This window comes from Camellia sinensis, chromosome 4 (assembly GCF_055761805.1).
Source record: "Camellia sinensis isolate YWXY chromosome 4, ASM5576180v1, whole genome shotgun sequence".
Classification (NCBI taxonomy): domain Eukaryota; kingdom Viridiplantae; phylum Streptophyta; class Magnoliopsida; order Ericales; family Theaceae; genus Camellia; species Camellia sinensis.
Window position 1 is genome coordinate 47,939,400 of NC_138964.1, and position 14,057 is coordinate 47,953,456.

The 14,057-nt window shown below is 35.1% G+C and overlaps 1 long non-coding RNA gene across 2 annotated transcripts; it reads left to right on the forward strand.

Annotated features, from left to right (window-relative positions):
• Positions 1–250: 250 nt before the first annotated feature.
• Positions 251–12,068, forward strand: LOC114292233 (uncharacterized). 2 transcript variants are annotated; one of them, XR_003639621.2, is made up of 3 exons: positions 251–385; positions 5,578–7,710; positions 8,561–12,068. It is a non-coding gene; the product is annotated as an uncharacterized LOC114292233 (long non-coding RNA). The 2 variants fall into 2 exon arrangements; XR_014366449.1 differs by having other exon boundaries at positions 5,578–12,068.
• Positions 12,069–14,057: the final 1,989 nt, after the last annotated feature.

Consider the following 14,057-nt stretch of genomic DNA (forward strand, 5'->3'; position numbering starts at 1 on the left):
GGGATGTACTAAAAAAGTGCACTTTTTGATTTATTGGCTTATATGGGTTGGGTTTGGGTTGGGTTTGATGTGATGTGTTAGAGAGGTGATGTGATTTAAATAAGATGATGTGACTTAAATAGAATAATGACTTTTTAACTTTTTGTATTATTTAGTGTATCCCAAACCAAGCCTAAATAGATTTAAAAATAAAAAATTTGATTAAAATATTTAAAAAATTAATTTAGAATATAAAAATACGTACTATTAAAAACTCGGAAAAGAAGTAAATCGTAAATGAAGAAGTGTGCTTCTCAGGTGTAGTTTGGAACCCTAACCCTTGATTTCTGCTTCGTCGTCCCGGACTCTAGCATTGCCATTCGGCTTCCTATTTCTTCCTCCGCAGGTACAACCACTACTCTCTCATCTCTATCTATGGTCTTTTTTTTAGTAACTGAATGAACAAAATGGGTACATAAGAAAGAATAATATTTAAGGCGAATTCGCATTGATTGCCTAGTACATTCCAGACAATAGCGCAACATTGATTTTTGAATTGCCATATATTCCTCCAATCCAACCCTCAAACTTGGATGTTTTCTGAGGAATCATTTGCTTACTCAACAAGTATCGTATTTGAAAATGGTGTCTCTTCATTAATGGAAAGATCCATTGGCCTAGTTGTCACTTCCAAGCATCAATCTATTATGATTTTAATCAAGATAGACTCTTCCCATTGCCAATGCCTCGTGGTCGACTTACAAGGGAGGAGCTATTGAATCTTGGTGAGTCTAGAGGTCATCGAAAGTTAATTGAATTTTATAAAAATTGCACTTAAGTTGGAGAGCGACTATTTTAAGTGGTTTGTGATATACCATGTGGACCTTCAATTGGGTGTATCAGATTTTCCGCAGAAGTATCGTATACACCCTGGCAGGTCGTGTGTATGTCTTATACATTCAATGTGTTTTGCTTCCTTGGAGGAGACGTTGAAGGGGATTTGTGTTTGGTCTTATACAATCCATCCATGCACGGAGACCATATTTCATGTTTGTTGGTATTCTTGCAAAATCGTTAGTGTTGTCTCCATTTCCATGTTTTCATTTGTTTCCTTTCTGGTCTTCTCTTCCTTATAGTTTAGAATGTTCTTCTTCCCCTCTCTTGGTGTAGTAGTTTCGACAGTTGTAAGTTTATTTATGCCTTTTGCAATGAAATGGTTTTAACATCAAAATAAGGATGTAATTCAAAATTTTGGCAAGGTGATGAGAAGTTGCATTTGCAAAGGCTGTGACCAATAAAGAACCTACATTATCTTTACTCTTGGTGGGTGCCAAAGTATTGATGAGTGCATGAAATATATTGAGAAACATGTCTGGACAATAATCACAAAGAACAAATAATGTCTTTAATGAACCTAAGCATGTTGAAGACTTATAATAGGGTTTAGGATGCTTTGTAATTCTCAATCCTGAGGAGTTTACCTTTGATAGTCTATTGGTCTAGTAATACTGTCTCCTTGGGGAGAGTATGCCGATGGTTTTATTTATTTGTGCATGGATGCCTTTTTTTCATGCTTGATTCCTTTTTGAAGTTATTAGGGTTGTCTAAATTTGTTTTCTTTTGTTCGTTTTTTTGGTCAAGAAGATCATGTCATTTCCAGCTATTGTAATTTTAATTGTTCTAAATTGAAGCATGTTACGATGATATGGTTTAGCACATGTCCATTGCTTTTTGTATTTCAGATATCTTCAAGTTTAACTTTTGTTCAAAATTTTGGTTTACCATCAACTAAGTGAAGTAGTGGTAGTGAGCACATGGATTTCTCTTAGAAAATTATCCTCGCTCATGAAAGGAAATAATATTAACTATTCAATAAGTGAATTGTTGTCTTAAATAAGTTAAACATGACTAAAGGCTGTTACATGGTTGAGTGTGACTTCAATTTTGGTTATTTTATAATTGGCCTTGAACATTTGCATTGGCAATTATTGGTTCTTTGTGATCTTGAGTAGTTGGTTTTTCATTGCTTGTCAAACTATTAATGAATTCTATTAATGAATTCTTTAATGTTTTTTTTTTTTCAGACCTTTGATTTCTATTAATGAATGTCAAGGTTTAGTTAAAAAAAGTCATATATTTGTTTATCTAATTGTTCAATATTTTAGCAACCATTCATCTCTAATCACAAAGTAATTCTCCATCCTTTTTCTTCTCTTATTGTACTATAAAATTCATTATTATTGATATGAAATTTGGTTTTGATACTTTCATACCACCACGATTCACAACTTTTTTGTTTCTTGAAAGTATCGATATATTCCCTTTTGAAGAGTCTCACAATAAAACTGTAGAAATGACGTCATTTCAACGTAAGATCTGCTAGTATATGTTCATCGTGAATATTGTTTAAATTTCTATTCTCGTTTTTGAGATATGACACTTTTAGTATCCATATCCTGCATACCTGAGGCAGCAAATCATTGATAGACTTTCCTTTTTCCTTTTTATCTTTTTTTATGTTTTCTACCCTAAGAATCTCAGTCACATACTTCATTTGTACCTTGGACAAAGCAACAAAATCTTCTCGTTAGTGCTTTTATTTCCCTACTCATGATAGCTGGAGCAACTGAATTTTCAAGCTCTTTGGGTGTTCAAAGCTCCTTTGTGCTCTCTTGGTGACAAATTGCTCTACCTTGTTTGTTTTCCCCTATTTTTTGGTTGCAAGGAAAAAGGAAACTTGAGTCCCTAACATCTAGGTTGACAAACCATCGGATTCCACTTGACCTATTAGGGCAGTGGTCTACTGTGATCTATTTGAATCCCAATCTATGTACTTTTTCTCTCTCTTTTGCGACCTCTCTTTCCTTGCTATTTTGTTTTTCTCTCAAGAATATGGTTCTATTTTAAGATTTCAGATTGTTGGTTACAAATTTAAAATTGATTTTGTTCGCTTCCTTTCAGTCTTTATTCTTTGTGACATGTCATATTTCAAACCAACCAAGTCAATTGGTCTGTTTATTTCTAGGTGGTTGTCAACGATGACATTATTAAAATTAATGTGTTTATACTTATAATACCTGAGGTTGATTGTCAACTGTTCTCTACATTTTTTTGCTCTGCTGTTACGTCGAAGAATTGTGAGCCTGTTCATATACACAAAATGGAGCAGAAAGTCATATAAAATCTAATTCCTCTTTTGCATGTTTTGATTGTATGGTTTATACTAGTGTCTAGTAAATCATAAAATATGAGTAGAATTGTATTAACATGAATAGTAATTGTTGTACTACCATTGTGAACCTAAAATGCAATTTCAACAACATTTTGAGCTTGTATTTTTTGTTGCGTTAAATTTGCAATTGGAGTCCTTTTTTTAGGGTCACTTTTGGTACCGTCCAAACTTAGTAAGTTTATGTTTGAGAGGTCATCATTTTTTAGATTTTAAACTAACAGCTCGTCCCAAGTGGATAATTAACTACATGTCTAGAATAGTATACTCAAACAACAATCATATGACAGTGAAAATAAAGTATAAAGTTCTTGTTAAGGAAAGAAAGTCAATCTATGATCATAACAAAGACATTAACTATGCAGGCATAAAATTATATATATATGAAGAAAGAAAGACATAAAATGAAAGAAGGAAAGAAGAAAAATTGAGAAATAAAATAAGAGAATTATATATAGAATGACAATATGCTATTTCACATCCCTAACCAATGACTAAGCCCCCAAGGCCATGTAGCAAAATGTCGATGTAAACCTAGTAGTCATTCATTAGTTGCACAAGGTCACCTAATAGGAGTTTAGAAAGTCGTGGTTGTAGGAAATTTTAAGTTTTAGGAATTAATTTTTTTGTTTCTCGTTTTTAATGGTAGTTAGGTTTCCTTTCTTGGGTTGTAATCTATGGAGCACGGACAATGCAAAATAGGCGCCGTAGTGGTGTCGGACACGGGGACACGCCAAATGGTTTGTCCCTTTAATTATATTATTTTTTTTTTGGAGGGGACATGGAAGGGACACGCCGGGGACACAGCAGGGACATGGGGACACGGTTGGCACACACCAAATGGCATGTCCCTTTAATTTTATTTTCCATTTTTTTTGTTGGGGACACTCCGGGGACACTTCGGTAACACGCATGTTCAAATATGGATAATCTATTAATTTGTTTAAATATAGTGGCTTATATATATATATATATATTATATATATATTGAATTAATGTTAGTTTTTTATTAGTTTTGATTGTTTGGTAATATAATATTAATCTACATAGCAAATATATATAAAAATAAATTAAAAAAAATTGCCATATCCCTTGCTGTGTCCGTGTCTCCGTTTTTTTGAAATCACCATGTCCCGTGGTTGTGTCCGTGTTTCATAGGTTGCAATCAAAGTTATGTATTTATTTAAAAAACACATCTTCTGCTGGATTTTGAGTCTTTTATGATTTGTATATTGGATGGGGCATTTTTTAGAAAGTGTTTTTTTTTTTTTTTTGGGATGTCTTTAGAGATTTCTAATGTCTATAGAAAGGGCCTCTTGTTGTAACATGATTTTGGAGTTGTAATGAAAGTTTTTCCTTGTTAAAGAATGAATGTGGAATTTTTCTACTGACTTGAGTGTTAGAACTCAAGCAGCCCCTAGTAAGGTATTTTTCTCTTTCATTTTCCTATTTGCTGAATTTCTGTTCCTTCAAATCTGTCAAACAGACTTTAATCATCACAATCCAAACTAATATCATGGAATTCATTACTTTACAGACGGTAGCCCTATTTTCCTCTTTTCAATATATACTAAGCTGTCCTTGTGTCACTCATTAAAGGAAGAGAAGGCATCCAACTTTGATGGTGGTAGTGCTGTTGGATGGACTGCCAGCGTTAAGTGGCATAGGTATTGTTGTTATTGTTAATGGTAGTTGTAGACGCCCCATTTTGTCCAACTCTAAGTCTTAGGCATTCCGGATGCTCCCCAATGATGAAAATGTTAATTTTCAATGCAATGGTGCTCTTGGATCACTAATGGGCCTGCTGGATTACCATTTGCTTGGCCAAAACCATATTTTGATAATATTTTCAAAAGGAAACAGGCCATGCATTTAATCAATGCCAAATTGTCAGTTTTTCAAAGAAAAGTATGTTTTATAATTAAAAAAATATCAATTTGGAGTCAGTTGAATGCATAAAGTAAAAAAATACTCAAAATTCAGAACAAGAGACTGAAACATAGTGGGGCCCACTAGTCAACCACATGCTGCCGCACATGCTTAGTCAAACCACAGGTCAGCAACTGCAGCTGCATTCATGGGATTGCAGCTCACAAAGGGACCTGCGGCCACAGATGCTTAGTAGTGATCACAAATTTGATTCTTGCAAGATTTTGTTTACCTTTCCAACTATGGAAGGGCAGCTAGTCGTGCGACTATGCATACACATGTTGGAGTTTCGACCTAATGTGTATTCTTGCCCCCAAGCCTTCTAAGGCTATATATATATAGCCCCTCTCTCACTTATTTTAAAAGAACAATAATTTTGAAAGAATCCCAAGTCATATTCTCACACACATACCCTAACTGAAATTTCAACACTATTCCAGCAGCCAAAACAGTGTTCTTAGGCTACCAAAGGCAAAGGAAAAAGAGGATTGAGAGCCATAACCTGAGGGGAGCATCCGTGGGCTCTCTTTTAGACTTTTTCTTGCATTTTCTTCAGTTTGATCATCAATCCAGTGGTAAATCTCTCTCTTTATGCAGTGTTTTTACTTAATTCTACTATGTCATATGTTTTTTTTATAATGGTTAACTAAAGCACATGCATTTTCCATGCCTTTAGAGTAGTTTTTAGGTTGTTTTTGCATTATCCTGTACCTTGCATGATTATTTAGGATTCATAACATATATATCATACATAAAGGCCTGGATAGTTGATCATCCTTACATGTTTGTCACTGCATTTATGCTGTCTTAGTTGTTTTATATGAATAAAAGAAGTTTTTGATGCATATATGCCATGTTTAGATGATTACCGGACCTTTAGGTTCACATTATGAATTGTTGAATTAGTTTTGTATTTAGGATTGTATGTACATGATAATACTAATCATGTTTTCATGGATTTAGTGCGGAGGAGTTATGTAAGTCATTCTCTCTTCTTTTGCATCCATTGTTTGTGGTTGCATTGCCTTTCCTTTAAAAGCATGCTTTATGTGCTATTTGTGATATATTTATGTTGTTTGCATGATTTAGAGTATATTTTCTTCCATAACCCTTTGAAAAATACTTATTTTCAGAAACTTTTCATTCCTTTGTATAGCCTTCTAAATATGATTTTTGGAAAGAAAAGATGCGAAAGTATGGAACATTCCAAAATAGATGATATACCTCTTTATTGTGACACATAGATGATAGGCTAGTTTAAGGGATTTAGGTGAAATAAATTGAGTAAGTGGAATTAAATATCGTACCTAAACTCCCGAACCAAGATTTTTTGTAGCGATGGACCAATGGCTTAAATTAACATGGAGTTAAGATTTTTTAGTTTCCCCATATAAATTAGGTCACACCAAATCTAGTGAATTGGTTTGATTTGGCAAAATGTGGGTTGTTCGACTTTGGTTATTTGGATTTCCATAGTCCCTCGATTTGTCCTTCAATAAATAAAATGGAATCCAGTAACTTGTGGGAAAAATGATTTATTGCCAAATTCAGACCTCGATGATTTACAGTTCAAAAAAGGAAAGTCACAGTAGCGCTTGTGCTCATGTGATGAATGCAAACTTGAAGTTGAGTGGAACTGGAGACAGAGGAAGTGCAGCTTAACATGAGTGTGGTGGTAGTGGCAACAGTTGCCTTTGTGGTAGTGGTGGTGGTCGTGTTGATGAGTTTCTCTTCTAATAGAACCTACAATTGCATAGCCAACCCAATCCTTGGGAGCATGTGTTGATTCTAAGATAGACTAGGCACCAACAATTTTTAGCAGCTACTTTTCTGATCTCAAGTTGCTCTTAGATAATTCTCGAACAACTTGTATACACTATTTTAATTTCATTCTCCTTCGTGGTGTATATTACCTAGTTAATTATTCCATTTGCTTCCAGAAGTTCTAGGACTCAACTCAACCAATGTGTAGTAGATATGCTGACTAATTTATGTCTTTCAACGTGGATTTCCATTATTTTGGTAAAACTGGTTTCTATCAGTGAAGATCTCATTTCATATGTTGAATTTGCTTTATAGTAGAATTTGGTTATGAGTCATATTGGAAGAGACGACTTGTATTGATTAGCAATCATGTTTGCTAGTAATAGATTTATGTCTATTATTAGTTCTTCAAGAAATTACTACTCACCCAAAAGAAAAAAAGAAAAAAGAAAAAAAAAGAAACGAAATTGGTTTCTAGTCAAATATGAAGCAATCAGAAATTACCTTAGACCTAACCCATGTTTGAAACAGAATGCAATAAGAGTTGATTGGATTAAATTATGGCTTCATCCAAACGCTTCCTTAATTAGAGTGTGGTTGTGACTTGGTGTGATGGCATGTTGGCAAGTACTACCCATCCCAAGCCTTGTGTCACGGGTTTGGGTTGCAACCTTGGCTTCACATGAATCAACCTCTCTACAAAGAAGTTGATGTAAGATTGCCTCCTATTACCTATTTCAGACATTACTGCAAGCGGGAGCTTGTGCATTGATTCAGTAGCCCTGTCACATGCAGCCCAAAGCGACTAGGTAATGCAAAGACTGCCTGTGTACTTTTTTTTTTTTTTTGTTCATTTTTTTTTGGGAATGATTACAAAAAAAATACAAAAAATCTAGGATTTGAGCCTTTTAAGAAAATAAATCCTGGGTTTCCAATTTTGTCAATTTAAACCCTAAACTTTTTATTTGTTTTCAATTTAAACCATTTGCTTAATTACGTAAAGTAAAATCGATCGAAAAATGTGTATTTTAGTCATTAAATTCAATAAAAAAAATATACATAAAATGTCTTAAATACCTTTTTTTTAAATATTGAATTTAATGACTAAAATACACATTTTTTATCGATTTACTTTACGTAAATAAGCAAATGGTTTAGATTGAAAACAAATCAAAAGTTTAGGGTTTAAATTGACAAAATCAAAAAGTTAGGATTTATTTTGTTAAAATGGTCAAACTTTGGGTTTTTTTTGTAATCCCCTCCCCCTCCCTCTCCCTATGAGTACCACTGTGTACTTTTAAATTATTTTAAATTAAAAAAAAAGGTAGAAATAGATGTACCTGTGCATTTTTGGAACATTTTAAAATTAAAAATGGGGATAAATTAAAATTTAAAGACATATATATATATATATATATATATATATATGCAATTATCTGTGCACAATTTGTGCACTACTGTTCATTATCTCTACACTTTTTACAGCTAAAAATGCGGCATAAAAATATATTTGTCTATCTTATTAATGCTTTGCAATCACTCAATTTAGTCAATGACTTTGATTGTATCGAAATTTCTCAATTGTATAATGGCTTGTTGCTCTGCTCATCCCTCTTGATTCACTTTGGATTATAACAACGGTTGTTACCATGTTCTCAGCCTTACTACCAAGAAATTTTGCACCATTCCCTGGCCTAGCAATGGGGATGACAGAAACTTCATTATTTCTACAAACTTGGCATTTGACCCGGCTATTTCACTTCACTACAAAATAATTGTTGTATGTTCCATAGAATGGTGCAACCTTGATTATCGAATTGCCGTATATTCCCTGGAAACTCGAACTTGGGTGTTTTTTGAGGTATCCGTTGTTTACGTAGGGAATATAGTAATAGAAAATGGTGTCTTCTTTAATGGTAAGATCCATTGGCCTTGTTGCCACTCTGAAACATCAATTTGTTATGATTGTAATCGAGTTGATTTCTTGCCATTGTCAATGCCAAATAGTCTGACAAGGGTGCTGGTGTATTTTGGGGAGTCTGGAGGTCATCTACGGTTAATTGAATCTTATAAAAGTTGTGGTCGTCAATTTGATGTGTTCGAGCTGGAGAGCAACTATTTTAAGTGATTTGTGAAATACCGTGTTGACCTTGAGATGGGTGCATATTCTTTTCCAGAGATGATTCATACGTGCATTGGCAATTCCGTGGGTGATAAATAGAGATATCTGTCCACAGTTAAATTAAAAATAAGGATATATACATATATGCATTATCTGTGCACAATTTGTGCACTTACAATTTTTTTTAATTAAAAATGGGACATACAAATATATATGTCTATTTTACAAATGTTTTGTGATCGCTCAATTTCGTCAATGACTCCAATGACATCAAAATTTCCGAGTCGTGTGATGGCTTGTTACTTTGCTCTTACCTCTTGCTTTGATCATAACAACACTCGTTACTACGTTCTCAACCATACCACCAAGAAATTCTCCATCATTCCTAGGCCTAGCAATGAGGATGACAGGAACTTCGTACTTTCCATTAACTTGGAATTTGACCTGGCTGGTTCACTTCACTACAAAATAATTGCTGTCCGTTCCAAAAAATGGTGTAGCCCTGATTGTTGAATTGCCATATATTTCTCGGAAACTTGAAGTCAGGTGTTTTTTGAGGTATCATTTGCTTACTTAGGGAATTTAGTAGTTGAAATGGTGTCTTCTTTAATGGTAAGATTCATTGGTGTTGTTGCCACTCAGAAACGCCAATATGTTAGGAATTTATTTGAGATGAGTTCCTGCCATTGCCGATGCGAAACAGTCTCACAAAGGTGCCAATGTATTTTGGTGAGTTTGGAGGTGTATATGGTTAATTGAATATGATAAAAATTGCGGTAATTAGTTTTATGTGTTGGAGTTCAAGGCAACTATTTTAAGTGGTTTGTGAAAGACTGTGTTGACCTTAAGATGGGTGTATCTATTTTTCCAGAAATGATTCGTGCGTGCATTGGCATTTGACCTGTCTGTTTAACTTCACTACAAATTAATTGCTATCTGTTCTAGAAAATGGCACAACCCTGATTGTCAAATTGCTGTATATTCCTCGAAAACTCGATGTTGGTAAGGTGTCAGGTGCTTACTTAGGAAATGTAGTAGTTGAAAATGGTGTTTTCTTTAATAGTAAGATCTATTGGCCTGATTGTCACTCAGAAACATCAATATGTTATGATTTTAATTGAGATGAATTCTTGCCATTGCTGATGCCAAATAGTCTCACAATGGTGCCAGTGTACTTTGGGGAGTCTTGAGGTTATCTACGGTTAATTGAGTCTTATAAAAATTGGGGTTGTCAGTTTGATGTGTTGGAGTTAGAGCAACTATTCTTAGTGGTTTGTGGAATACCGTGTTGACCTTGAGATCGGTATATCTGCTTTTCCAAAAATGATTCGTAGATGCACTAGCAGTTCCATGACCTATGGAGTGGACGTGCTTTGTTTCCTTGGTGGAGAAGTTGATGGGGATTTTTTCTTGATCTTATACATGCCTTTGTGAAGTCATCGTATAACTTCAACGATAGGAGTTTTAGTAAGGTTTGTGATTTGAACCTGTTTCCTGCTGATATTACTCGGACTTGGATGTTTTATAATGTATCAGTTGCTTACTTTGGGAATATAGTAGTTGAAAATGGTGTCTTCTTTAATGGTGAGATCTATTGTCCTTGTTGCCACTTAGAAACATCAATATGTTACGATTTTAATTGTGATGAATTCTTGCCATTGCTGATGCCATATAGTCTTACAAATGTGGTAGTGTATTTTGGGGAGTCTTGAGGTCATCTACGGTTAATTGTATCTTATAAAAATGGCGGTTGTGAGTTTGATGTGTTGTAGTTGGAGAGTGACTATTCTAAGTGGTCTGTGATGTGTTGACTTTAAGATGGGTGTATCTACTTTTTCAGAGATGATTTGTGTGTGCACTAGCAGTTCTGTGGGGATAAATAGAGATATCTGTCCACCGTTAAATTAAAAATAAGGATATATACAAATATGCATCATTTGTGCACAATTTGGGCATTATTTGTGCACTATTGTGCATTATTTGTGTAGTTTCAAATTTTTTAAAACTAAAAATGGGACATACAAATATATTTGTTTATTTTACAAATGCTTTCTGATCACTCAATTTCGTTAGTTACCCTGATGGTACCAAAATTTCCTAGTTGTGTAATGGCTTGTTGCTCTACTCTTTCCTCTTGCTTCACTTTGGATTGTGACGACACTCGTTACTACATTCTGAACCTTACCACCCAGAAATTTTCCAGCAATCCTAGGCCTAGCAATGGGGATAACAAAAACTTCATAGTTTCCATGAATTTGACAATTGACCCAGCTGTTTCACTTCACTACAAAATAATTGCTGTAGTTCCAAAAAATGGAGCTGCCCTGATTGTCAAATTGACATATATTTTCTCAAAAACTCGAATTTGGGTGTTTTCTAAGGTATCTGTTGCTTACTTAGGGAATATAGTAGTTGAAAATGGTGTCTTCATTAATGTTAGGATCCATTGGCCTTGTTGCCACACAGAAACATCAATATGTTATGATTTTAATTGAGATGAATTATTGCCATTGCCGATGCCGATGCCGATGCCGATGCCGATGCCAAATAGTCTCACGATGGTGCCAGTGTATTTTGGCGAGTCTTGAGGTTATTTACAGTTAATTGAATCTTCAAAAATTGTGGTTCTTAGTTTGATGTGTTGGAGTTGGAGAGCGACTATTTGAAGTGGTTTGTGAAATACCGTGTTGACCTTGAGATCGGTGTATTTGCTTTTCCATAAATGATTCGTACATGCGATGGCAATTCTATGACCTATGGAGTGGACGTGCTTTGCTTCCTTGGAGGAGAAATTGAAGGGGATTTATGCTTGATCTTGTACACGCCTTCGTGAAGTCATATCCTATAACTTCAAGGATAGGAGTTTTAGGAAGGTTTGCGATTTGAACTTGTGTCCAGCTGATATTACTCGGACTTGGATGTTTTATGATGTATCATTTTGCTTACTTAGGGAATATTGTAGTTGATAATGGTGTCTGCTTTAATGGTAAGATCCATTGGCCTTGTTGTCACTCCGAAACATCAATCTATTATGATTTTAATTGACATAGACTTTTCCAATTTCAATGCCTCATGGTCGATTTACAAGGGAGCTACTGTATTTTGGGGAGTTTGGAGGTCGTGTACAGTTAATTGAATTTTATAAAAATCACACTCATCATTTTCATGTGTTTGAATCGGAGAGCAACTATTCTAAGTGGTTTGTGAAATATCGTATTGTTTTTTAAATAATCTTTTTGTTCAAATTATCTTTAGCTTTTTGTTTAACAACGTTAGTATCAAAGTGGAAATGGTCATCGATGATGACAACCTCCTGAAGCAATCTTGATACACCTATCGGCGAAGCCTTTCTTCTGATTCATGCTGGTATGCACGAGATGGCTCACTCTAATCTCCGATCATTATGTCCTTGATTGGAAGCTGCCAACATTTGCTTGGGGTTTCTTTCTTTGTAGGTGCTCTTTACCCTCGTCTAGTCTAATGTAATCAGATTTAATTACGTCTGTCTACTTTCAAATTAAAAAATGGGGAGAAATTGAAACCATTATTAAATTAAAAAATAAGAACATGCATACGTGTGTGAGTGCGCACTATCTGTGCACAATTTGTGCATTATCTTGGCACTACTCTGCATTATTTGTGCATTATCTTGGCACTACCCCCAGTGAGGTGACGCGCCCCCATTGGCTGACAACCAAAAAAAAAAAAAAAAAAGCAGTTTTTTTCGCCCAATCACGGACCTCCACCTCACTAGGGGTTGACCCCCAGTGGGGGTATAAAGCATTTTTGTTTTGCCTTAGACCTCAAATAGGCCTGAGCTGGCTTTGAATGACACTCGTTACTATGTTCTCAACCCTGCGACCAAGAAATTTTCATCATTCCTAGGCCTTGCAATTGGGACGACAAAATCTTCGTAGTTTCCTTGAACTTGACATTTGACCTGTTTGTGTCTCTTCACTACAAATTACTTGTAGTTTGTTCCAAAAAATGGTGTGGACTTGATTGTCGAATTTCCATATACGCCTTGGACACTCGAACTTGGATGTTTTCTGGGGCATCATTTGCTTACTTAACGAATAGAGTATTTGAAAATGATGTCTTCTTTAATAGGAAGATCCATTCGCTTTGTTGCTACTTTGAAACATGAATTTATTATGATTTTAATCAAGATGAACTATTCCCATTGCCATTGCCTAATCGTCAACTCACAAGGGAACTATATTGTATTTTGGGGAGTTTGGAGGTCATCTATAGTTAATTAAATTTTATAAAAATTGCACTTGTCATTTTTGATGTGTTTGAGATGGAGAGTGACTATCCTCAATTGAAAGCTGTCAAAATCTGCTCCATTTTTTTACATTGGCACCGTGATGTCCGTATCAAAGCTTGACTAATCCCAAGGGTTGCATAGGCTCTCACCAAGGAGTTTTCTACAAGTGCACCAGGGTTAATTAAAGGGTTTTCTCCTTATCAGATGGCCCCAAGGAATTGTTAGTACCTAACAGGTTTTGATCCTGAATCTTGGAGGGAGCACACTCCCAAGACCCAATGCCCTACCACCAGGCCAACCCCTTTCTTCCTTTGTGGATACTCATTGCTCTCTTTCAAAATGGGACAGATATCTGTTGAATTTTCTTTAAGAATTTCATATTCAATATGATATTGTTTTAAAGATCTTCAAAAGAAGAATCCAAAAATATGAATATTGCCTTAGCCCTTGAATCACCACTTCCATCAACACCACAATGTCTTCCTTCAACGGTTGCCACCACAGTCAATGCCGCTGCCGCGTTAGTATTAGCACTGTCGAAATGGTCATTGGTGACAACAACCTCCTAAAGCAAATCTTGATTCGACTACCAACAAAGCCTCTCTTGTCATTTAAACTCATATGCACTAAATGACTCACTTTCATCTCCGATCATGAAGTCCTCAATTGGAAGCCCCAAAAATTTGCTTCATCTTTCTTCCTCTGCAGGTTGTCTCACTCTCTTCCAACAAAATCATGTTTCATTACATATCTCTCATCAGAAA